The sequence below is a fragment of the Schistocerca nitens genome, chromosome 10, assembly GCF_023898315.1.
Source record: "Schistocerca nitens isolate TAMUIC-IGC-003100 chromosome 10, iqSchNite1.1, whole genome shotgun sequence".
Taxonomy (NCBI): domain Eukaryota; kingdom Metazoa; phylum Arthropoda; class Insecta; order Orthoptera; family Acrididae; genus Schistocerca; species Schistocerca nitens.
In genome coordinates, this window is record NC_064623.1 from 71,777,827 (window position 1) to 71,805,436 (window position 27,610).

The 27,610-nt window shown below is 40.2% G+C and overlaps 1 protein-coding gene across 1 annotated transcript in view; it reads right to left on the reverse strand.

The window, feature by feature from the left end:
* Window positions 1–3,057: 3,057 nt before the first annotated feature.
* The window catches only part of LOC126210164 (uncharacterized), a 136,834-nt gene continuing 112,281 nt past the window's right edge, over window positions 3,058–27,610 (reverse strand). The window contains exon 8 of the mRNA XM_049939317.1: window positions 3,058–4,410. The gene's annotated coding sequence lies outside the window, so the exon portion shown is untranslated. The remainder of the gene's footprint in view (window positions 4,411–27,610) is intronic.

The window sequence follows — 27,610 nt, forward strand, 5'->3', positions numbered from 1 at the left end:
TCATGAAATGGCTGGGACCGATTGGCCAAACTCCGAAGGAAGAAGCAAAGCAGATTTGACTGAACACTTTCAAACTGCATAAGTCAGGAAATGGCATACATCAAATTAAATTTTCTGGTTAATTCCAATCTTAATTCACACATGTCAGGTGAGAAAGAGTCGTGATAATATGAAGCTCACAAATGTATGTTACGTGTTAAATGAATTTGTACCAAAATTGTTATAACGTGTTAACTGGCCTGCTGACAAGTTGAATCAAACGTCCCAGAGAGAGGTTAATCTTCTGTGAAAGGAAGCTAACCTCAAGTTCACTACTATGATTCCCTTAGTAATCATATAAATATAGAAATTGAGAATGTACGTAATGAGAAGCCTCGAAAGACAGTACAAATAATGTTGTCTTTCATATGAATAGTAAGGTTGAGTTGAATTAGTTAGTATCAGTTAAAGTTCAGTTTTTGGCCCTACCATTTTCAGATCTGTTTGACAGTTATAAAATGAATACTAGGGCCTATTCAGGGTTTGTGTGTTTAAAGCAAGGTGTTTCCACGTCTTAAAAAATGTTTAATACAGTTCCTCTGCAAAAACGTGTTTATTATAGTATATTTAATCAATGTTTGAAAGAAATAAAAAGCTTTTCAGTTTATGTGTATATTCTCATGTTTGTTGGTAGTGTTTTATACGGACTACAGTAGAGGAAGCACACGAATGTCAATAAAGTGAGCGAGGTATTAAGGAAGGTGGTATTGGCATCTAATTTGTATTTATTTATCTGAAGAAATTATTTTCAAAAAGAGACAATGGCAACTGTGAAAACAATCAGCTCAATTAAACTCGTTATGATGAACCTTAAAATAATGTAGTTATTTTCTCATCCATATTCACAGAAAAAAATGTAACACATGAAAGACAAGCTTTAAGTATGTTTAGTAAATATATTTTCTATTTAAAATGGCCAAGGTACACCTCAAGTAAGGGGGGGAGGGGGGGATGGAGTGGTGGTACATCACATTTCACGACAAAACTTCACAAATGGACGAAGTGGGAGCAAATAAAATAAATAAATAAATAAATAAATAAAAAATCAGCTTTCATAATTAACTGACATTCCCCTATCGCATCTGAAAGATGCGCAATAGAAAAACCAGAAAATGTAACAGTACTCACAATGAATCCAATTTATCAGGAAGAAAGACAAAGCGCAAGAGGCAGGCCCATCTCCACAAAGCAGCAGCTATAGGTCGCACAGGGTATGATGGGCGATGCACAGTTACCAATTTTCGTCAAAAGCGCTGGACGATTTCATTTGCTTGTTCAGAAGAGGAGGCCGACAAACGTTCGCCACCTTTCGTCCAGTCGGCACCTTTCGTCCAGTTCAGAACGACACTTCCCCTCCAGCGCCTGCCCGCAGCTCCCACCATTATACCGCTCTCCCCAAGCGTGCCCTGCTGTTTGCGCATCTACCCACCACTATATTCTGCATGCACTATACCACGTGCACGGTACAGTTAACACTGAATGTTAGAAAAGGGCTGCCTACCTCATATTGTTGCCTTATCACACACAGTATGCAGTTCGATTTAGCCAGGTATTTCCCAGCGTATGTGCAATCACATTGTATTTTGGCCAGGTATCTCCAGCCAATTCGCGAAATGGCTGGCTAACATCTACATGTATGTGATTACTCTGCTATTCACAATAAAGTGCCTGGCAAAGGGTTCAATGTACCACCTTCAAGCTGTCTCTGTTCCATTCCACTCTTGAATGGCGTGTGGGGAAAACGAGCACTTAACTTTATCTGTGCGAACTCTGATTTCTCTTATCATGATGATCATTTCTCCCTATGTAGGTGGGTGGCAACATGATGTTTCCACAATCGGAGTTTCATGAGAAGATCCCATGGCAGCAAAAAACGCCTTTATTTTAATGATTGCCACTCCAATTCACGTATCATGTCTGTGGCACCATCTCCCCTATTTCGTGATGATACTGAATGAGCTACCCTTCTTTGTACTTTTTCAATGTCATCCATCAGTCCCACCTGATGCGGATCCCACACCACACAGCAATACTCCGGAATAGGACAGACAAGCGTGGTGTAAGCAGTCTCTTTAGTAGACCTCTTGCACCTTCTAAGTGTTCTGCCAATGAATTGCAGTCTTTGGTTTGCTCTACCCACAACATTATCTATGTGATCGTTCCAAATTAGGTTGTTTGAAACTGTAATCCGTAAGTGTCTAGTTGAATTTGCAGCCTTAAGATTTGTGCAAGTCATCACGTAATCGAAATTTTAGGGGATTTCTTTTAATACTCATGTGAATAACTTCACACGTTTCTTCATTCAGGGTCAATTGACACTTTTAGCACCATAGAGATACCTTATCTAAATCATTTTGCAATTCATTTAGGTCATCTGATGACTTTACAAGATGGATACTCAGATTGTCTCCTATGCCGTTAATATAGATCAGGAACAATAGAGGGCCTATAAGCTTCCTTGGGGAACGCGGATATTAGTACTTATTGTGAATCAGTAATTTCATTTCATAAATCTAAATATTGATACAAAACTACACTCACTAAAATTCATTATTTCATAAACCACTGTTTATAACTTATATGTTCAGAATACATGTAGGAGACTTAATGTAAAAATCTCTAAATTTAGGTCTAACACATTTTGCTAAATAGTTATAAGGCAACATTTTTTACAATGATGAAAATCTCTTTGCTTTGCTTTCTGTGTTATATTTGTACTACTACTCTATGAACACTTGGTGGGAAGTTGTGTAGTAATCAAGACCAGTCATGTGTACGATCAGTAGCAAAGAGACATTGTAGTTGAGATCAATAGCCCATGGAAGCGAATTAACTTCACATTATGTTATTCTGATGTTTGAAGAGTTGAATTACAAATATTGAAAGTGCAGCTTTTTTTTTCTTTTTATTTTGTAGATAGTGATGCACCAGACTTTCAGATCCTAGCATACGTTTTTTGTACAAAGCAGACCTGCTGCATTGTTCTACCTCTGTAAGATGACAATGGAGCCAACTTCAAGACAATTAGCTAAGTAAAAACTATATTTTAGTGAAGTGAATACAACCTTCAATGCAACAACATCCACTATAATGACAGATGTTAATTCCAAGGACAAATCATTGTATATCGAGCAGTGAATTGGTCTATTACAACAAGAGGAAGAAATAAACATCAAATTATTTGAATAGTTACTGCACAGAGGAATGTTAACTGATATTCAGTGTACAATAACAGAAAAATACCAAAGAATTCTTTGAGAGTTGCAGTACCCAAAATGCTATACTCTTAACACACTGTTTCATTTGTCCAGACAAGTCTAACATTCTGCGACAATATTACAACTTGCTTGGATTTTAATTCCCACAAGAACATGATCCTTTTCTCACCTTTTCAACATCCTTTGAACAAACATTTACAGAGAGGGCAACATTTTGTTCTTTTCCATTCTTTTATTGAGCATTTATAACACCACCACACACAACAAATTGTGACCTGGTCGCAGATTGACACAGTGGTATAGGAGCTGTAGAATGAATTTCTTTCATTTCTGCCATTCATCTAAGGACCAAAAGTTTTGTGACCTTTGGCCAAAATAAAAGAAATTCATTCAACAGTACATATGTGCAGTTATTGAGTGCACAAAAATTCCACCGAGTGGGATCAAATACCACGTCATACATTTACGACATTGACAATTGGCTTTTCTTTTGGATCGTCACTCTGAAATGAAGCACAGATCAGCCTGTCTTCACTGCTTGTGATTCTGTGAAACTCCAGCTACAATAGATGGCACCAAAATGTGTTGCATTAAGCTGACTTCAATAACAGATATCTGGTTGCTTAGTGTCAACTTAATCAACACACTGACCTGTGGAAGGTTGCACATACTTAGCTTTTTCAACACCTTCACAACATTTATGGTGCAGAGGCAATGTGATTGCTATCTCTCGGTACTGAGTCGAGTGCCAGTGAGCTGACTTCAAACTGCTCACTCTAGTGCCGGAGAGCTCGATGCTACGGAAATCCCGAGTATCGGCACCAGAGTCCAGACTCGGGCTGGAGTCGCCGTGTTTGCCACTCGCCAGCAGGCCACAGGTGACTGTGCTGCAGCTGCAGGCCACGCCGCTGTCCCTGTTCTCCTGGGAACACGATTACTGTTTTGTTCCACTAAAAGCTATCGGTGATGTTTTCAAACTGTCACAGCTTGTAACAGTGCCTCCAAATGATGTACTGTTGGGCTAGTATTTGTTTGCACCTGTAGGCCTCTTACTGTTTGCCTTCTCAGCTGTGAAATTCCTTGCAATGGCCACTCCCTTTGAGCCCTTCCTCTTTCTCGGTTTCACCCACAGCAAGTACATGTCTCGCCTCACCTAAAAGAGAAAGCGAATTATTCAGTTTACAGTAACTGGCTAAAAATATGATTAAAGCAGTATGGAACTTAATGCACTACTGTGTGGATAAGGCTTATCTTATCTGGGTTTAAACCTCGAGCAGTCACGTTGGTTGACTGAGCCAACCAGAGTTCACTGTTTTGATCTGAATTCTTATTACTTATTGTTCGACTATCTTCGAGCTGGACCTCTATTAGTTACATGTATTGTTGCTGGAGTTGTAGTGAGAAGGCGCACTGGCAATAATTGCAGCTTATTTTTGTTCACACTCTGGTGTACGAAGTCAACAACACAGCCACTAATGTGAGTAAAATTTTTTATATTAATAATTTATACCAACTTTTAATGGATTAAAATCTTGCACTATCAAATGAGTTTCATTTTTATTCATACTTTGAGGGCTTGTTTCATAAAGGGTTGGCAGAGCAAGAAATGGAAAATCTTCTAAACGATGATTCCAACAACTGGGAGTATTCTGAATTTGACTGGTCCTACTGGGAGGAAGAACTAAAATGATTTAGCAATCACAAAACTTAATCAGAAATAGAGCTGTTCCATTAGAGGGAAATAAACATACACATCTAGAGGAAGAGCAAATCCAATGTCATGAAGAAGATTATGATCTTGATTTTATTTATGGGTCTATTGCTGGTAAAGATGGTAAAACTATATGATCCAAGGCAAGTGTTACAGCCAAAACGCTCTCAAGAAACATAAGAAAAATTCTTCCAGGTCCAAAGAAGTCTGCTATGGTTATTACACAGGAAATGACGGCATTCAAGAAGATTATTAATGAGGACATAATGATTCACTTGTGGACTACACCAGCTTGCATACCGGAAACCTGATATCGTGAAACAACTGTTCCAGAGAGGGGGGTGAAAAGGAGACTTTGACGGAAGACTTCTGTGCTTTTACTGGAACCCTTCTATTGACTGGCTTTTGAAGGGTGGAAATAAAATAACTATTGAATCACTTTGGAATAATGATGGCACTGGCACGATGATTCTCAGAGCTTATGTCTTATAGACAGTTCTTATTCCTCCTCCTAAGTGTGAGATTTGTTGACAAAGTGACAAAACACAAAATCATGAGGAAGATAAGTTAACAACGATTAGGGCATATTTTGATAAATTTGTTGTAAATTGTAAGGAAAGCTCTAGTTTGGAAGAGTTTGCAACCATAGATGAGACGTTAGAGGAAGATGTTTGTTCGTTCAATATATACAGAACGAACCAGCCAAGTAGGGCTGGAAATACTTTGTTATTTGTGATACCAAACCACCTACCGAGCTTCAGTGGAGTTACACTGTGGAACACAACAAGATGGTCCTTACAAGGCTTCAAAACATATGGTATTGTGCAGAAACTCTGAATGAACCCAACTGGAATTGATAAGTCAGTCCGACAGTCTCTCTCTCTCTCTCTCTTCTCTCTTCTCTCTTCTCTCTCTCTCTCTCTCTCTCTCCGCCAACCCTCCAGTCTGAAGAAAGGCCCAATGGTATCAAACGACTGCCATGTCATTCTCATTCCAGAGGCATCACTGGATGTGGTCAGCACACTGCTCTCCAGGTCATCATCAGTTTTCGTGACCAGAGTCACTACTTTTCAGTCAAGTAATTCAATTGGCCTCGCAAGGGCCGAGTCCATCCCACTTGCCAATAGAGCTCAGCAGACCTGGACGGTCACCCATCAAAGAGCTAGACAAGCTTAACAGCACTTAACTTCAGTTATCTGACAGGAAGCAGTGCTGTTGCCCTAGGAATTGGTAATTGTTATACTAGTTATCCATTGGCAATCTCACTGTTGCAGAAACACATCACTTGCATTGGGGGGGGGGAGTGGAAATCCCTCCGGAATTCCTAGTGCTGAAATCCACGAATATTGGGTCTTCTCTGTTTGCATACAGAAAGATATCACAATGGTGTCACATGTGCCCCAAAAGAGTGTTATTCTGCTTAGCACTATGTACAGTTGTTGAAGGAACCAATAAACCACACATTAACATGGGTTACATGACAAAGGGAGGGTTGGGATAGTTGACCAGATATGTTGTAAATACTCTGTGGCTCATGGAACTAGAAGGTGGACAATGGCAGTATGGTTTGCTTTACACTAGATATTGTTGGCATCAATGCCCAAATAGTGCAGAAAACCCAAGAAAACCAAGGAGGATATTTTGAAACAGCTGTCTCAAAAACTTATGAAATCTCATTTAGTTGCAAGTTCCCACATTCCTCTGCTTCCAAATGGCCTCAAGATATTTTTGACACCTTATAAACTGGAAGAACATTGAGAACTAGAAGAGCCTCCACACAAAAAGACGACTTGCTGCATTGTGTGTGGCAGAAATAAGAATGTTGTTCCACAATTCGTTGTTGTCAGTGTAAGATGTTTGTGTGAAAAAAGCATTCTACCATCATCCGTGAAAAGTGTTCACATAACACTGTGAATGAGGTGGAGGAAATGGATGACTAAAATTTGTCTATACATAATAACATTTTATCTAATATATAACCTCAATACGATTCAATAAGTGCTGTAGGTATAATACGCACTGCGAAATAAGTGTACCAGTAGGCCAAGTGTAATGTGAGACTGTTACGTGTCTTAGAAATTTGTTGCTAATAAAAGAGTAGGATACTTTTATTAGTTTTTAAAACAATCTATTAAGAAGAAATAAAGTCAAACATTAAAATATATGTTTATGTATGTAAAACGCAAAATAAAGTTTTTTTTTCCCCAACACTAAGCATATTAAGGCAGTATTTTTTGTGCCTCTGAAGAATGTGATGACTGGTTGACAGAGTATCCACACGGCCACTGATGTTACAAAAACTGAAGTGACCATTCAAGGGTTAATATACGAGGAAATATCACCATATGTAACTTTCATAACTGAAAGCAAGGCTACATTCACTTGTAAAGATATGCTATATTTATTCCATTGAAACTTCATGAGATCCTGAAGTTTATCACTGGACATGGGATCAAACTAATGCCTGTGCCATTCACAATGTTTCACTAACTGAGCCACGAAAAGCACATAATGATATAAGTGTGGAAAATTTGTCACTCCACTTTTAATATAAAATGTGCAATGTTTGTACGATATTACTGAATACTGCGAACAACATCGAGAACACGTACCTGAGAGATAGCACTCTGTTTGCCACTGCAAACTAACAGTTTGGCATGTCACATGATTGCAATGTAAGGTACCACATTCTTGCTGCGGATACACAGTATAGGCTCAATATATGATGTCTGTGCATTTGTTCGCAGCCACACTACGGGCACACAAAGCAAGCCCCATTGCTGGATATGGTACACAAATGTGTCCTAAGGGTGTACCGTCACTCAGCAATTGTAGAGGAGCCCTGATAATAGAATGAGGATAGGGACAACATTCAAAGTGTGCTAAAAGATGACTGGGCAGCACACATTAATGACAGACTATGAGGTATATCAAAAAACCACGACTGGCTGCATCTTTCCTGTCAAATCTGCCACCAACTCTCACCTGCAAATGATACAGGAACCTATTGGGTGCATCTGTTTGTTCATTTACAGCATCTTGAATTCACCACAATGCACTACCCAGTTACCAAACACTTTAAGGATCAATCCATGATCATAAGAATATTCGTGCAATATCATTGGTCCCATGACATACAGCACAATGGACACATCTGAAATGCTGATGTGAACTGCACTCACCTCAATCTTAGTTCCAGTCAATCTCCGAAAGACGAAGGGACAAACGAGCAGTTGCGAGGTCTCCCTGGCACTACTAGAGTCTCGTGCAGCTATTTGCATATGTCATGAGTGCGTGCACACACACACACACACACACACACAAAAACTGGTGGTTTAAAGCCTGCCTGGGAACTTTCAAATGCATTGCTTTGTAGCACCCTACAAGTTCTCAACCAGTGCTTCCCTCGACATCCTTTGGTAATGAGTACCCAGGAGTCTGTATATGCCCTCGGTCACAGTGGACATTTAGCAACCTTCATTTGGACCCCAGGACATGTCGGGATACCGGGCAATGAACTTGCTGACAGACTGGCCAAACAGGCTACCGGTAAACCAACTCTGGAGATCAGCCTGCCAGAGACTGATCTCTGATCAGTCTTCCACCGTAAAGTTTTCACGACCTGCGATACTGAATGGCACACCCTTGGTACACCTGATAAACTCCATGTTATCAATGAGACAACAAATGTGTGGCGGTCATCCATTCACACGTACTCTGTTGTCCTCTGCTGGCTCTGCATCGGCCATACTTGGCTAACACATGCTCACCTTCTCTGTTGCGAGAACCCACCTCGGTGTCGCTGTGGCTCCCAAATGACTGCTGTCCACATCTGATTGGACTGACCAATTTTAGTCGCTCTGCGGCGGACTTTTAACCTTCCCAGCATCCTACCTACAGTGTTGGGCAACAAAGATTCACACGGCTGGTTTAGTTCTACGTTTTATTTGTGACGGGGGGTTTTTATCGCACAATCTAATGTTGGGCGTCTGGCCTTCTCTCCCAGGCCTCCACCCTTCCTCCATTTTACCTCTTCGTCACTCTTTCTTTGCATTTTGCTTGCCTTGGTGTTCGTCTTTTCCCTGTGTGTTCATCTCACCTTGTCTTTTGAGCTGTCGATTTTAGTATGTTGCAGAGTGAGTGGCTCCTTTTTTATTCTTGTCATCAGCCATCCCACACCACCTAATATATGATTTTAATACCTTCCTTTACTTTTCCTTTTAGTGTACATTTTCCCCTTTGGTTTGCTTCTTTTGTTATGTCTTTTGGTGTGGCTTCCCATTGGTTTTATGGGCTTTTACTTTCCCCAACTCCTTTTGGTAACTGTTTTACTTTGAGACTTGTTTGCTTGAGGAAAAATGGACTGATGACCATGTAGTTTGGTCCCTTCATAACCCAAACCAACCTACATGCATACATTTTTTAAAGACAGAATAAACCACAATTTGACTGTGTATTACTGTATTTATCTTCTGTACTATCCAGAGTTTGACTTTTATGCCATTATCGAGTGCAATGCTATAAGTTCTTAGACCAATGACTGTTACATCTGCAAGGCATGTGTTAGTTTTGTTTACCTGCTTTGGACTACCTTAACAGATATAGTTTTTTATGGACTATTAGATGCACTTTCTTTCGAAAAATACCCTCCAAAATTCATGTGCATCTTATACTCAAAATTTATATAAAAATGTCCAGTGTTTGATTTAAAATTCCTGCCAGTCTTAAAAATGGCCATATATTCAATGCTGTGCCCATCTATCTCTATCTGGCAACACTGGACTTAACTGGAAGCAGCAGTGCATCACTGCAACAAATGTAAGTTGTGGGCATTCAAAAGCTTGCTAACGATGTTACCCTTCTGCCGATCCATTACAAACCCAGAACAACACTGTCTACCTTATGACAGTACAATATTTTTGATAGTAGCTAGTTTTGTAACGGAAAAAAATAAAAGGTATTCACATGATGTGCGCTATAAATTGGAAGTAATAGCATATGCAGAAGAATATGGAGAGGCATTTCGACCTTCCAACAGAAATAAAACCTTCACAGTTGGTGAGCTAGTAAAGAAGAAGAACTGAAAAAAAATAAGGAAGACTAAATTTGCAAATAGAGGACTGAATGCAAAATGGCCAAAACTAGAAAATGAAGATTTTGAGGGATTTTAAAGATCAGTTCAGTTCTATAAACAAATAACTTATTTTTCAGTCTGGCTTTGCAATCTAATAATAAAAATGTAATTTGTTTAAAAATTGCTTAAGAATTAAGGTACATATTATAGTCCATAGCATCTTATACTCTGTAAAATATGTTATGATGTGTTAATGGTCTAAGAACTTTTAGCATTGTACTCAATAATGGCATAAAAGCCCAAATATAGATAGCACATAAGATGAATACACTAATACAGTGTCAAATGGCACTTTATTCTTTCAAAAAATGTTGGAAGACTGCGGCTCAGCACCATCGAAAACATTTTACTCTCATTTGTTTTCTTATGTCGTATACTCACTTTCCATTAGGTTCCCGTTCAGACATTTACCATCAGCTCCCATCATGCAGGTCTTCACTGCTTGCTAAATAAGCCTCAGAAATTTCAAACAATTTCTAAGTCCATACCTCCTTGCTGTAATTAGACACTCATTGTACACAATGATCATTAACTTTACACCTAATCGTGGAATTTCACTGTCAATTCGTACAATTTTATTTTCAGTTTGTTAATTATATATTAGGTTAGTCTCTTCTTATTGATTTTGCTCCATTAAGTTGTTCTGTCATTTTTTGAAGTCAAAGAGAGTAATACCGTCACCACAACAAAAGAAGTTCAGATGTGCCCTGGAAACTTCAGTACTACCCAGAATAGCTTTGGTGATTTATGGTCTTTTGCCTTATTCTCTCTGCATTTTCTTCAGTTTTAATTTGCTGTTCATGAACAACGGAAAAGTCACAGTTTAAAATAAGGTCTCAGAATCTCTGGCTCACCATTACAAAATCAATGTGAATCCTTCCACTGTTCCTAGGCTTTTTCCACGAATACACTGTTTTTCACAATTCTTAGATGGAGGTTAACAATGAATAAATTATGCTGCATGCAATTTTCTATCAGGCAGCTTCCTTTCCCTCAGTCCATATTCTCTTATTATTTTTCTTTCTTCTCGTTTTTTTGTCTATTGAATTCCAATGCCCCTTATAATTAAATTTTTGTCATCCTTAACTATCTCAATAATTTTTTTTCAGCTTATCATAATTCTTTCAATCTCTGTCATCTACAGAGATATTTTGCATGCAAAATTTTGCAGCTGGGGTTAGTACTGGCTTGTGTCAGTCTTGGCTCCAACTGCTGTTTGCAGTAGTTTACTCGTGTTCCAGTTTGTCTTTAGAACCGCTTCTGACTTACCAGTATTTGATTTTTTTGTTGGTAATCCAGTACTCTGTTGACCAGAAATCCTCCTCATTGAAATGACATGTATTCAGCAGGGTGCCATCATCCAAATGCTGTAATATTTTGACAGGCTGTATTGCAGCCAGCTTCGGAATGTCCTCACGACTTATCATCTGCTGGGCACCATCTTGCATACCCCTGTTGTGAAACTTTTAGAGTAATTTTGTAAAAATGTTGAATGTTTCCAGAACCAATCAACCAAATTTATCCAGATTTTGCCAAAAATTATCGAAGTCCTGAATGGTACTGTGAAAGAGCCACTCTTCCACCTAAAATGATGCTGTGTATGTCTTAAACAGCCAAATTCAGGATATGATAACCAGGTCCAGTTACTGAATATAAATCTATACATTCAGTAGTGGACACTGATTATGAAGTCAATTTTGCCTGAAGATCTTCCTGGAATGCCACCAATTCAGTTGAAAATATGGTCAGTAATTGTAATCTTATAAAATTTACGTCCACCAAAGCTTTGACATGGCACATAGCTCAAAGTAAAAACACAGTCACCTAATTTCACAGAACCTTCAGTACTTACAGGAAAAGGTGAAAACTTATTTACTACGCAAATACCAACCATCAACTTAGGCTTGATTTTGCCATTACAGTTAACAAGGAGAGTCAAACAGTGTGGTGTTGACATAGAAATCCCATATTTTTCTCACAGGCAACCCTACGAAGTACATTCCAAGAGTATATTCTCTATAAGACACCTCTTCAGCTGAGCTCGCAGAGGTAAGCAAGCATTGGATTAATGTTAACATACATAACACAACATAAGAGACCCATGTTCAGGGAACGAGTGTTGAGGAGCAGATGTAGGAATCCTGTGAGGAATTCCAAGTGAGGTCCCAGTGGAGGTGGTCTGCTGTTACCTTCCTCCAACCATTGATGAAGTGTCAAGTGCGTATCTGTGGGGAACAGTGTGGGTTAAACCCAGTGATTATGTAAAGCCTACTTGACTCTTTAATTGCATCGAGGGGCCTGCCAGACTTAATGCGCCGATCCAACGGACGTGTCACGATCAACAGTGTCACAAGAAGACAAAAAAGGTGTGTATTTGTTAGGATATCGCTCTCTGCAGAGTTTCCCTGCTCGAGTAGCAGTGGGCAAACCTTTGACCTAAAATACAAAAACATAATAATTATGAAATTTCTAGTCCAGGACTGCCCTTACTGGACACAACACACTGTTTAAAAGTACTACAGCACTATACTACTCCTACCTGTACTGCAGATAAGAATACATTATTGTAACCACTGTTCTGCTTCATATTTTCTCCATAAACGGGCAGCATTTCTACTTTCTCTTAATTGGTATCCATTGTACTTGCACAAACTTTCAACTGAAGATGGTTAACTGAAATGGACAGAATTGGAAGGAAAATCAGCATTGGCTGTATTTTGTTGTTTTATTGTCAGCAAAATCGATTTTCGGTCACTTAGTGACCATCCTCAGTGCTGTAATATACAATTAAAATTGGTAGACATTGGTATCAAGCTATAACCACAAGCTTAGAGTGATCATATAAACTGAGCAGTTTATATGATCACTCTAAGCTTGTGGTTATAGCTTGATACCGATGCTTACCAATTTTAATTGTATATTACAGCACTGAGGATGGTCACTAAGTGAGCGAAAATCGATTTTGCTTACAACAAAATACGGCCAATGCTGATTTTCCTTCCAATTCTATCCACTATTTGGTCGTGGTGCACACAACACGCCATGGAGTCACCAATCAATGAAACTGACAGACTATTACTCAACACATAGATGAGGCACTGAGTCGCTCAAAGGCAAACTGGAAAAGCTGTTCTCCAAGTGCTAAGGCATTACTGCAGATGGGCCATAGTGCCGAGAGAGGACAGCAGCCACATGTGTGTGTGTGTGTGTGTGTGTGTGTGTGTGTGTGTGTGTGTGTGTGTGTTTTGTTTTGTGTACATCTGATGAAGGACTAAGACTTAGTCCGATAACTGAAACAATATATAGCAGGCTTTTTTCAGTGTCCCTGTATACCATCCAACACCACTCAATTTTTTGCGCAGCAATCTATCCTCTTCACATGATTGTTATTGCAATGTGCCAGCCAGCCTGCATGTAGTATTTGCACAGTTAGCTGATTCAGGCAGAAGACGTGCTTCGCTGATGCTGCACATTTTCATGATTTTGACAGAGAGTAACTGATCCCAGTGCAGAAGTTGCCACAGAATCAGCTAAGTGAAAAATCTGTGCAATTTGCATATTTATTTATATGTAAAAGCCGACTCCAGAATTTTCCTTTGTGTGAGACTGCATGTGCCAGACAATGTACCGATGTGTAGGTCTAGCTTCACGTATTTCACTATTCGTGTCGCTTCTACATAATCCACCACTGATTGTATCAATACTCATTTGTGTTGTGATATATTGCGAAATTTTGAACATTTATGAGTGGTGCAATAAAGCCATACTGTTGTCATCAATTGTAGGCTTAAACTTATTTGTGCTGTTTTACATTTTTGAGAACAGTAAACTATCCTTGTTCAGAAGAATCATTAATTAATTTCATTGTATAATTGTGTGAGAAATAGGTTACCTTTAAGAATTTTCAGATGCTTACAAAACAACATTTTTGATAAGTTTCCTAAGTTACCAGTATGAGTGCTGTGGATTTCATAGCAAAAACAGCATTTGTGATTCACAGTTACTGACACAGAATACACCAACTCGAATTTTAGTGTATATGAATTCAAATAAACATATATTTTTTAGAATTTTTGAAAGTTGCTATTATCCTGGGCACAATCTAATTCGTAGCAAATCAGCATCTGTGATTTAGTTACTGTAACTAACATATTGTGTTACGTGTAGTTTTTCCTTCTAGAGTAATACTCATTATCTACATTTACAGTAAATTAACGCTATTTTCAATTTTTTAAAGACTAATGAACCTCAAAAAGCTTTAGAAAACTAAGTACCTTTTTTCTGGTGCCTTAAAAGAAATATTGCTTTCTGTACTTGGTTCAATTCTTATACGGAATTAGTAATTTTTAGCTCAACTGATACACTTCACCAGCCCCCCCTCCCATGCATCCCCACAGTGAATACTGTTCTTGAACACAAAATGAGTTGGTTGATGTTCGTAAGTAGCTGGAAATTGTCCTGGATACTATCAAATGATTAGCAGCTGCTGTGAATCAGTGTGCTGAAAGATCTTCGGAGAGTCACATACCTGTGATACCAAAGATACATCCAGTATTATTCTCTTCTGTGGATCCTGCTTTTTCTGCAAAGAGTACGGGATTTGCCATTACTCGTCCACTTGACTGTGCATTATTCTTCCACCTGACTGTGAGTGGGGGTGTCAATGGTATATCTAGGCATTCTCTACAGGACAGAGAGGGACCAGGGAGGACTCAGGGTGTTATACCGATCCCCCTAATCAACTGGTTTTAGGTGCTGTCTTTCAGTGAAACTGTGACAGTGGGACTCACTTCACAGGGAAACCTGCTTTGTCCTGTGTCAAGGGGAGGCAAAAGCAAATGGGTAGGGATATATTAAGCATCACTGGATCAAATGTATAGTGGCAAGCAATGGTACTCCTTAGGGAAAAGGCAGCAAGGAAAAGGAAAGGACACCAGGTGCACTCAGTGTGTATGCCTGGAGGCCTCATTCAACATTTTGTAGAGGCTATTCCAGCACCCACAGAGGGAACAAGATGCAACCAACTGCAGATTGTTAAGCGTGTTGCAACAAACAATACCTGTGATCTGGGTCCAGAACTTTGATCCTTCCAGCAACAGGCAACTAATATTGGGAAGACCAGCCTTGTGCATAGAGTTTCAACAAAACTCACAATTTACAGAATTTTCCCCAGAACCGATTGTGGCCCTTTGGTTCTGAGTCTAGTGAAAGGACTGAACCAGAGACTTTGTATGTTCCATGACAAGCCAGGCTGCACTACACATCAGATGCTGCTACCCAGGTGGATGACTGTGTGTGAAGTGCACACTAAGATTTTTTTTGATTACGCAACACACTGTCCAGTCCATGTAATGACGACTGTAGGAGACCCACAAGTATACATGTAAGATCCAAAAGGATGTCCTCTACATGCAAGAATATTAAAATCCTTGTAGTTAAATGCTGCAGCATTTGTAACAACATTTGAAACACTCCTGAAAAGCAGTCCTCTCATTATACTAGATACAGAAAACTGACTGAAACCTGAAATTGATAGCAATAAGTTTTTGGGGAAATTTAAGTGTATACTGAAAGGATGGGCTAGTGGCAAATGGAGGTGGTGTGTTTGTTGCAAATCTTCAGAGACAGAAACTGAATCTGCTTGCAAGACAGTTTGGGCAAGACTCAGTACCAGTGGTGGGCATAAAATGGTAACTGGATCCCTAAGACAGTCTCCACTCATTCGCTGACTATGTAAGCTCAGACCTAGGTTTAAATTCAAAGAAACAGAATCGACAGTAATTGCGATATGTAAACCAAATAAATTTATAAGGGATGGTACTGACTGTCCATGGTACACAAAACAGATCAGAACACGGCTACAGAAGCAATGAAAACAGCATGCTAAATTTACAAGAATGCAAAACCCCCAAGATTGGTGAAGTTTTACTGAAATTCGGAATTTAGTGCGAACTTCATTGGAAGATGTTTTTAATAGTTTCCACAATGAAACTTTGCCTCAAAATCTGGCAAGAAACTCAAAGAGAGTATGATCATTTGTAAAGTAAACCAATGGCAAGATGTAATTAATAAATCCACTGCGTGATAACAGTGGTGATGAACTGATGACAGCACCACTAAAGTGGAGTCACCAAATAGGGTTTTCCAATATTTATTCACCACTATTTGAATTTGCCAACATGAGTAACTTAGAAACAGATATCCTTGGTGTAGTGAAGCAGCTAAAATCGGTATTAAAGGCAAGGCCTCTGGTCCAGATGGTGTACCAGACAAGTCCCTTTCAGAGTATACTAATACAATACCTTCATACGTATCAAGCATAATACTACTGCTTGCTCACTTGAAGACCTGTACCTGAAGAATGGAAAGGTGCACACGCCACATCAGTACCCAATAAAGGAAATAGGAACTCTGCTGAATGACAGACCCATATATTAATATTGATTTGCAGTAGGATTTTGACACATACACTGTGTTGAAACATTATGAAATACCTAAAAGAAAACAGATTCTGAAAATAATGTTCTCATGATACACAACTAGCTATTTATTCTCATGGAGTAATGAGTGGTATCAAAGGGGATATTGACGTAAATCAAGTCATCCACATGGGTACTAAAGTGAATCTGCTAAATTTCGGTTACATGATAAATCACACAAATCTAAAGGCTGTAAATTCAACTGAATACTTTGCGATTACAATTATGAATAACTTAACCTGGAACACCTTAATGGTTTCGACCAAAGCCTCCTTCAGCAAAGAAAACACACACATTCACACAAGCAAGCACACTTCACATGCACACGACTGCTATAATCAGTAACTTCAACTGGAATGCGACTGTCATGTGAATAACAGTCTGCAGTTGGGTACGGAAGGGGAAAGGGGGAGCGGGGAGGGATAGCAGGGTACAATTGGGGGCAGAGAAGAGGACTGTCTGGCATGGTATGCATGGACTTGAGACCCCCAGGCGCAGTGTATGGAGGTGGAGTTGTGGGGTGGGGTGGGGTGGGGCCATAGTGGCCGTTCATCATGGTGGACAGCTCGTTGTTAGTCATACCCATATAAAAAGCCATGCAATGGTTACAGTAGTGCTGGTATACAACATGGCTGCTTTCCTAGGTGGCTCAGCCCTTAATGGCATAAGATAAGACTGACAGGACTGGACTAGGAAGTGCTGGGCAGGTCTTGCACCTCGGCCTTCCACAGGGACATGATCCATATGGCACGAGGTTATGATTATGAGTGCCATACTGATGGACTAGGATGTTGTGGAGGTTGGGTGGGCAATTGAGCACCACGTTAGAAGGGGTGGGAAGGGTCTGTGGTACATTTTAGGGCATGATGGTAGATAATCAAAGCCCTAACATAACATGTGGTTCAGTTATTCCAATCCATGGTGGTATTGGGGGGTGCTGTTGTCTAGCTGGCTCTTGGGCCTGGCGGGAGGGTTGAGGGTGTGTGGGGAAATGACATGGGAAATATGTTTGCAGATTAGGTCCAGGCAATAGTGCCTGACCGTGAAGGCCTTGGCGAGATCTTCAGCATTTTGGGAACAGGAGTTCTTGTCACTTTAGATACACTGTTCCCAGATGGCAAGGCTGTATAGGAGGAATCTTTATGCGGAGCCAGCCACCAGCTCTTTCCATTCCAGTCCTCTCGCAGTCTTGTCTTAGCCCATCAAAGGCCAGGGCACATGTGAAAGCAGCCACGTTGTATACGAGCTCTGCTGCAACCATTGCACAGCTTTTTGTGTTGGTATGAATATCACCATCTAGCCATCCAGAAACATGAACAGCCACCACGAGCAATGTTGATCACCCTGTGGCACAACATGCAACTGAACATAACACGCTCAATTTCAAAGCCCAGGCTATCTGGATCCTCCCCTCCAACATCAGCTTTTCTGAACTGCGTAAATGGGAGTTGCCTTTAGAACATTTTCTTCAGCCATGAAATTATCCCAGTCTCAAGATATGGTAATATATAGTCCCCCCCTCCCCCCACCACCCCTATATCCTATCACTTCCTCCCTTTTCACATTCCCTCACCCTCTTTGTGTGCCGCCTTTTGCCAAAGTGCCTGCCTGTTATTTCCACTTCCCTTCTCCTCTCCTCCCCTTTTGCAATCTCCCCCCGCCCCAAAGTCCACCTACTGATTCTACACCTGGAAGTCTCTAGTCCCTACACGCTACACCAGGTACTGCTCTTCTCTCACCCCACCCATACCCTGCTAACCCTCCCCCTTCCCTGCCCCACACTAGATTACTATTCATGTGACAACTGCATTCTGGTTGGAGCTGCTTGTGATAGCAGTCATGTGCACATGATGTGTGTTTGCTTTCGCGCGCGCGTGTGTGTGTGTGTGTGTGTGTGTGTGTGTGTGTGGTGTTTTTCTTTGCTAAAGAAGGCTTTGGCTGAAAACTTTAATGTGTAACAGTCTTTCCACTGCACTCAATGATTTCCATTGTTTAAGTTGGAATGATGATGTACGTAACTTTGTGGGGAAAGCAAACAGAAGACTGATTTACTGGCAGGACTCTGTACTCTTCTGGAGCAATGCAGTGTGGATGGGATCCGCTTAAGATAAGACTAATGGAGGACACTGAAAAAGTTCAAAGAAGGGCAGCTCATTTTGTATTATCGTGATATAGGGGAGAGAGTGTCATGAATACGATACATGAATTGGGATGGAAATCTTTAAAACAAAGGCATTTTTTGTTGCAGCAGGAACTTCTCGTGAAATTTCAATCATCAGCTTTCTCCTCAGAATGAGAAAATATTTTGTTGGAACTGATCTACAGAGGGAGAAAATAAGATAAATCAGAGCTCACTCTGAAAGATTAAGAGTTAGTTTTCCCATGCACTTTTAAGAGCATAATGGCAGAGAAATAGCTTGTAGGTGAGTCAATGAATTCTCTACCATGCACTTAATTGTGTATTGCACAGTTCCCCAATCATACTGTAATCATTGGTGGAGACTTTAATCATCCAACAATCAACTGGGAAAATTACAGTTTTGTTAGTGTTGGCATGCAAAAAATTACGAAATGCCTTCTCTGAAGCTACCTACAACAGACAGTTTGGAACCTCACTCATGATGGACATATATTGGATCTAATAGCAACATAAACACACCTAACCTGTCTGAGGATGGTCAATTGAAACTAGTATTAGTGATCATGATGCGGTTATGGCAACAATGGTTACCAAAATACAGCTAAAACAAGTATAAAGATACATGTGTTCAGTACATTAGACAGAAAAGCAAGGGTGTCATATTTCAATGAGATATTTGAAACCCTCAGCACAGGGCAGTAGCATGTAGAGGAACTGTGGCTCATGTTTAAAAGAACAGTTGACATGCATTGGATAGATATGTACAGAGTAGAACAATTCATAATTGGAGGAACACCCCATGGTACACAGCCACTTAAAGAAACTTCTAAGGAAACAGACTACTGTATCATAAATGTAAAACAAAAGCATAGGACTATAGATAGAGAGGTGCTGAATGAAACACATTTGGCTGCCAAGAGATCAGCACGACACTTGCAATCATTACTGGAACAGAATATCAACAAATGATCTTTCCCAAAACTCAAAAGCAATTCTGCTCATATGTAAAGACTGTTAGTGGCTCCAGTGACATACAAATGAGACAGGCACTGAAAATGAGCAAAGCAAAAGATGAAATACTCAATTCAGTTTTCAAATGTTTCTTTACAAGGAAAACACAGGAGAAATGCTCCAATTTAATCCTCGTTCCACTGAAAAGGAGAGCAAAGTAAGTGTTAAGTGTCAGTGGTGTTGAGAAACAGCTGAAATCCTTCAAACTAAACAAAGCATGAAGGACCAATGGAACCCCTATCAGTTCTATTTCTATACTGCATTTGTGGCTAAGTTATTCCCTCTTCTGACTATAATCTGCTTTACATCCCTTTGGCAAAAAAATAGTTTGAAGACAGAACAGGTCACAACCAGTTCCCAGAACGGTAGTAGAAGTCATCCAAAAAATTACCACCCAATCCTTGACATCTGTTTGTTATACAATCATAGAACATATTCTGAGCTCAAACATAATGAACTATCTTGAACGGAATACCTGCTTCAATGCCAACCATCATGGCTTCCAAAAACATCAATCATGTGATACCCAACTCACACTTTTCTCATACAACATACTGGAAGCTTCGGATCAAGGCAGTCTGGTAGATGCAGTATTTCTTGACTTCCAAAAAGCATCTGGCTCCATACAACACCTATGCTTATTGTCTAAAGTATCATCATATGGGGTATCAAGTGGAATTCGTGACTGGATTGAGAGCTTTTTTGTAGGCAGGATGCAGCTCGTTATCTTAGATGGAGAGTCATTGTCTGTTGTAGAGGTAACTTCGGATGTGACCCTGGGAAGTGTGGTAAGACCCTTGCTATTTATGTTGTATATTAATGATCTTGAAGACAGTATTAATAGTAAACTCAGACTTTTTGCAGGTTATGCAGTTATCTATAATGAATTGTCTGAAAGAAGATGTATAAAAATTCAGTATGATTTGGATAAGATTTCCAAGTGGTGCAAAGATTGGCAACTTTCTTTAAATGTTCAGAAATATAAAATTGTGCACTTAAAAAATATCAATATCAATAAGCCACAGCTGGAAGTGTAAAACTCATAAAAATACCTGGCTGGAACAATTCGTAGGAGTACGAAATTGAATGATCACGCTGGCTCTGTTGTGGGTAATGCATGTGATACACTTTAGTTTATTGATAGAATATTGAGGAAATGCAATCAGTCTACAAAGGAGATTGCTAGCAAATCACTCATGTAACCCATTCTATAAAACTGCTAAAGTGTGTAGAACCCCTACCATATAGGACTAACAGGTGATATAGAACTTATACAATGAAGACCAGCAAAAATGGTCAAAGGTTTCTTTGACCCACATGAGAGTCACAGAGATACTGAAGAAACTGAACTGGCAGGCTCTTGAAGACAGACATATGCTATCTCAAGAAAGCCTATTTACAAAGGTTTGAGAACAGGATTTGAATGATTACAGCAGGATTATACTAAAACACCCTACGTATAACTCTCATAGGAATCCTGAGGACAAGATCTGATTAATTACAGCACACACAGAGGCATTTAAACATGCATTCTTCCAACACTCCAAATGTGAATGGAACAGCAAGAAACCCTAATAACTGGTACAATGGCACGTACCCTCAGCCACGCACTTCTCAGTGGTTTGCAGAGTATAGACGTAGGCGTAGGCCGTCTCTCACATGCACTAAGTGAATACTGGGTTGGTACCCATGTCCCGCCTCAGATACATGCTACGCAAATAATTACAATGCTATCTCACACTTACATATATAATTTACTCTCAACACAGAGAGCTGATTCCATCCTGGGGGGAGAGTGGGAGTGTGTGTCAATAGACCTTACATGTTTGTTCTCCTCCGTAATCAACAGCAATACTGGAAGCATATAGAGTGATCCACTATTGCATCCCAATTTTGTTTCATTTCTGTTCTGTTAGAAACAAAGAAGAATATGAACCTTTTAAGAATAAGAAGTGGAAGAGAAGAGCTAGAAATAATAGAGGAATTTACCTATTTGGGAAGCAAGATTACAAGGGATGGTAGAAGCTGGAAAGTAACAGTGAGCAGAATAATACAGGCTGAAATTGCATTCAGTTTATAAAAGAACTTATTCACCAGCAAGAACATTAGTCTGGAAATAAGAGAACGGGTTATGAAAGCATTTGTTTGGAGTGTGTCGCTATAGGGTGAGACACTTGGACAGTAGGAAACCAAGAGAGAAGACAGTTAGAAGCCCTGGAGATCTGGTGCTGCAAAAGGATGAAGAGGACCAGCTAGAGAGACAGAGTGATCAATGGAGACGTGCTGAAAAGAGTACAGGAAATCAGATAGAGGTGCTGAAAAGAGTACAGGAAATCAGATTTCTGTGGAAGCACATCCAAAGAAGATGAAACAAACTTATTTTAAGACACAGTAACATCACTGGGGTAGTAACGGAAGGTGCTATTGAGGGGAGGAATCCCTTTGGATGCCCAAGAATGTCATACATGCAGCAGATTATGAATGATGTTGGATACACTGCATACACAGAAACAGAGAGGAAGGCAGAATGGAATATTTCTGCAAACCAATCTCGGGGTGGAACACTTCAGAGAGAGAGAGAGAGAGACTGCTTGTGAATTTGTTGTGTATGTGTTCTGTTTCTCACCAAAAGGGTGCTGGCCCCACAAAGACACTTATCACGGAAAAGGCTGAAGGTAACACTGCTGTGCACAAAGTGCTGAGAAGTACCACAGACCACATCACTGAGACTCCAGCTTATGATATGGATTGGTCCAACAGATAATGAAGGAGATTAATTACAGGCCATGGTAACCAAACTTAATCCAAGCATTGTGAGTGGGGGACACTGATGTTAGGTGGTTTGATGAATCCAAATTACAATGGATGGAACATGAACTAGTACAAAGCCATGTTCCTTGTAGGTGGCTTCACAGAGAGCCATTATTGGGCTTTTACCAAGAACAATCCTGAAGCTGCAGTAGATAGTGTGGTGTGGTATTCATGATGATTTATTGGTCCACAAATGTACACTCTTTGACATAAAACTTGACCGGCAGCCGGCCGCTTCAGAGGCTAAGTCCGCGCCGATCGCGACATGGGACAAAAAAACTGGCCAACTCGCTAATTCTCTAAGTCCGGTTATCTGCACAATCTGGCAACACTGTAGACTGCGGCACTTCCTGGAGGAAAACTTGTCTCATGATAGAGAAACTCTGGGCTGATTACGCCTGTGGTCTAGCGGTAGCGTGCGTTGTTTCTGTTCATAATGTCAGTGGATCGAGAGCAGCTGGCATAAAATATTTTTATAGCCTCTTCTGTCTGAATGCTGAAGACGTGAATGTAATGGTAGCGCAGATTCAATCTATTTCGCTTTGTGACACACCGATATCAAAATTTTATCCAGTAACGATTTTGCGGCAGATTTCCTGCAGACTGACCTCCTCTGGACGCCGTATGCGGCAAAGCTCCGGGATCCATTTGCTGGCTACTGGCAGCGGCCGTGGCGACAGCAGCGGCGCTGCACTCCCCCGTTCTTTATCGAAAGCGCCTGCTACCGCTCATCGCTTTTGATGATTTAAAACGCTTTATTATTAAATGTTGCTCCACAGAAAATTTCTACAATTTCCATTCACGCTCAAAAGCAACGGAGACGCCCTGATTAGTAGGCGGGTATTATATTACATTAATCGGCAAGAGCTGAGTATGGCCCGAAATTAATTTTATAGACTGGGACGAAATTAAACCACCTTACTACATTCGATGAATTTATAAATGCTTCATACCTCGTTTCTTTTCCTTTCAAACTCAATTATTTGTGCAACTTTTGGTCAATGTTTGGATGTTTTCGTCAAGCCAGAGTGAGCGTCTGTGGTGTAAAGTGTATTACAGTTCTTGTTTCATTCCTTATGGTAAGTCTATGCGATAAACTGTGTGAATACCTTGCAATGCATGCTCTGTAGCAGTGCAGGAACACTGCACATTTGGAGTTCCATGTATGGGTTCATGAAGTATTTATTGTTGATCGGAAGTGATAGTTAAGGTCATCAGATTTAAACCAGAAAAATTTGTCGTTTTGAAGGTTTCAGAGAACGGAAAGGAATTGCTAACGCCGGTGTTAGAAAACGTCTACAGTTAAATGCTATTGCAAAAATTTAGAAGAAGGGAACTACATTAATGAACATGTGCACTTCATAAACAACCTTCTGACATGTTAGACCTATATGACGAACAAAGCTCAAATTTATATCGTTGACAGTCGGTTTGAATCTTTTCAGGGTCTATTTTACAGTGAAGCACCTTGGAATTTGCAAAGCAGAAATCCATGATATTATCTTAATTTACTAAGTCGAAATCTGACGAAGATTGATGTTTAAAGGCATTCTTCAGATTTCGCATAAGAAATTTTTACTAGCAGTTTGCAACTCCATTAATTAAAATGGAAAATAAAAGGTTGTAGTCAGCGGCTTCTACCGTGATTCGAACTGCTATGTCTTATAATACAAGCACTGCAACGCACAAGGGAACCTCTGAGCTAACGACACACTGGCGGCCAGAGGCGGAATATAGTCACTGCGATGTTGCCTGAGCCTCAAAACGCAACCTTAAACACACGAACAGAGGAGGTGGAGATTACTGTTTTAACGTCCCGTCGACAACGATGTCATTAGAGACGGAGCACAAGCTCGGATTAGGGAAGGATGGGGAAGGAAATCGGCCGTGCCCTTCCTAAGGAACCATCCCGGCATTTGCCTGAAGCGATTTAGGGAAAACATTGAAAACCTAAATCAGGATGGCCGGGCGCGGGATTGCACCGTCGTCCTCCCGAATGCACACACAAACAGGTGTTACTTATGTGAAGAACGCCGTTCTTGGGGTCCAGAAATTAAATATACTTTATAATTGTGTCATCTTGCAGTGGATTATATCGTACGAGTCTTCGATGTGGAAAACGAATGTCAAGTGAATTTAGCGAGGTAACGCCGACCTACACCCGGAAGTAAATGCACTATCAGAGTGTTGACAAATACTTGCTACGACGCTGCCATTTCTAGGCTCTCTGACGAGGCAGCTCTTCAGCGAAATGCTTGCCGTGATTCTCCGATACGGTTCTTCAGAGTGGAGACGCGCGCGCACGTTTGGTTTTTATGCGGCGTTCTCCCCTGATGGTTTCTGACGTCGCCTTGTGGGCTATGTATACATATGAGACATTCAATTATCATTAATCCAGAATGATACAAGTTGCAGCATCCGGCGTGGAAAAAGGCTGTTGACGCCGACATTATATCATTTCAACGTAGGGAAAGCAAAACGGATCATTCAATGTTTCTCATTCAACATAAAGCATGTGAGATAATTTTCCGTAACGTTCATAATCATCTAAAAATACAAACGAAGTAAAAATACACCGGAAGCTTATTCGAATTGAATATAACGCTTTGCACCTCGATGTCGAATTTGTCCACTTGCAATCTTTTGCAGCATACACATAGAATGTCATGATTACCACGAGAATGAAGAAATATGTTGGTAAGGATGGAAGCAAGAAGAGACGCAGTCAACAAATATTCTATTCCTCATGGCATTCATTTCATTTGACACGTAAGAAGAGGTAAAGCGGGAATTTACTTTCGTTAACACGAAAGATATGCCGCACATGTTGATAACGAGGAAGTCTGCGTCTTCATACGTTTCCTCCTTGAAATCTGTATGCTCTATTATATACTAAGTAGCCCGATCATTGTTTCAGTAATGTTACCCTCTTGTTTGACCCCGTAACGATGAACAGATTCCAAATGCATGTCTCCCTTCCTGGGTTGTTTTTTGTGTTTTATTGCTTGGAATTCCTGAAGCAGACCACTGTGCCTTCCCCCCTCGTGGGTTAGGTCTCAAAACTAAACCGCTTTGTATCCAATGGCATAATTTATTCAGACAGCATCAGCATAAGACTATCAAACAAAGCCTTCCATTTACAGTTGCAGCACTCTAACCAGCACTGACCAAAGTGTAATCCACGGTCATGGTCCTAAATTACCAGCTGTCTGCTACTGTGGCAAAGTCCGTACTACACTGTCGATTCCGCAGCACCATTTTATCTGGTAACACTGTGTAGTTGCACAGTTGTGCTACCTGGTCTGTCCTCACACTGTCAACTTTATGTATCTCACTTCTCCTGTAGCGTAGATCACGAGGAGCCGAAGTAAATGAGTGTATTCTGCATGACGTAACATTCAGTATTCCCTTCTTTCATAGCCACTCTTCATGTGCATCGATACCAAATAGGAATGCGAAAACTCTTGCGAGTGAGAGAATGACAATAACAATCGTAACAAGAACAAGCAAATAATGAATGATGTTTATTCCAACGCAGAACGAGAATGGCTTTAAATATAAAAATCTGTGTCTATACCTATATCCATATCTATTGATCTTTGAGTTGGCACAATGCAAATATATTCTTAGCATTTAGTTACTGAATTTAGTTCTGGATGTTTGCAGAGAAAAGGAAAAGTCGGTACTTCTCGCTAGTGTAATATAATGTGAACCAGCAACTACCCTTTCCTTAGAACACGACTCAAGCAGGTCCTCAAGTAGGTAGCAAGGCACTGCTGCATTCTGTTCCCTGACATTGCTCTGATGACGGTTAATGCAGATAGTTCCGATTATGAAATACAAAACGTATTGCAGGTTAGTTCCTAGGATAGTAACATTAAATTTGCGTTGTAGACGGCACATGAACGTGACGACTATCCATATTACTCATCAATATAAAAAGACAATATTTTGGGAATTTAGCAGGATTACTCAAAATGAATTCTGAAATTGGGTGACTGACTGCACAGGTGCTAAACGTCGTCAAGAGTATACGATGTCCTAATCGCATTAGGAATATGAAGATCGTCTTCGACAGCTCGCAACTTTCACATTGCTATCTCCACCCTACTCCAGACAGCCCTCGGTAGAGTTGCACTACGTTGCCGATGTTATGGAAGGCCTTCAAACCGACAACAGACCACATACTGAAAAATACAAGCGAATTCTCTTGCAGCGTAAGCTTATTGTAACTAATCTAAAAATTATTGGAGAGGAACATTGTCCTATTCAAAAAAAGTAAAATGTTACACACTGTTGAGGTCAAACTGACATTATCTATGTCCTGTCTTGTGTCCTACTCATCTATAATATCAAGTGTACTATGAAAATGATTATATATAATGGATGATAGGGTAATGCATTGATACCAGATGGTGGGGGCCGGCCGGTGTGGCCGTGCGGTTCTAGGCGCTTCAGTCTGGAACCGCGTGACCGCTACGGTCGTAGCTTCGAATCCTGCCTCGGGCATGGATGTGAGTGATGTCCTTAGGTTAGTTAGGTTTAAGTAGTTCTAAGTTCTAGGGGACTGATGACCTTAGAAGTTAAGTCCCATAGTGCTCAGAGCCATTTGAACCATTTGAACTATTTAACACAACATGACATTAAAAATTAAAGTTATTCACGAGCAGCTAGTTGAGAATATGTATGAACATTAAATGACACGACGAACTGAAATAATATGACGAAGAGTTCAGCGCTCACTGGGAATAGAGCCCCACACATATCGTTGTTGACTACACACAAAGAGACGTCAGCTACCGAATTTTTCTCCACCAGCTGCTCAGAATAGCATCTTGAACTTACAGTCATCTCGCAAATAGTTCTGTGTCTCACTGGGAGTTAAAAACGTCAGATATCGTTAGTGTTGACAACGAATGAAAATACATTAAAAATCAAAATTATTATCCACCAGCAGATAGGTGTTCTCATGATAGAGCTTGATCATACATAATTAAATCTTTAGTGCCGGGCCAGGATTCGATCCCATTCACGTGTAATATGTGAAGGTGTTGAGGAATCTGCAGT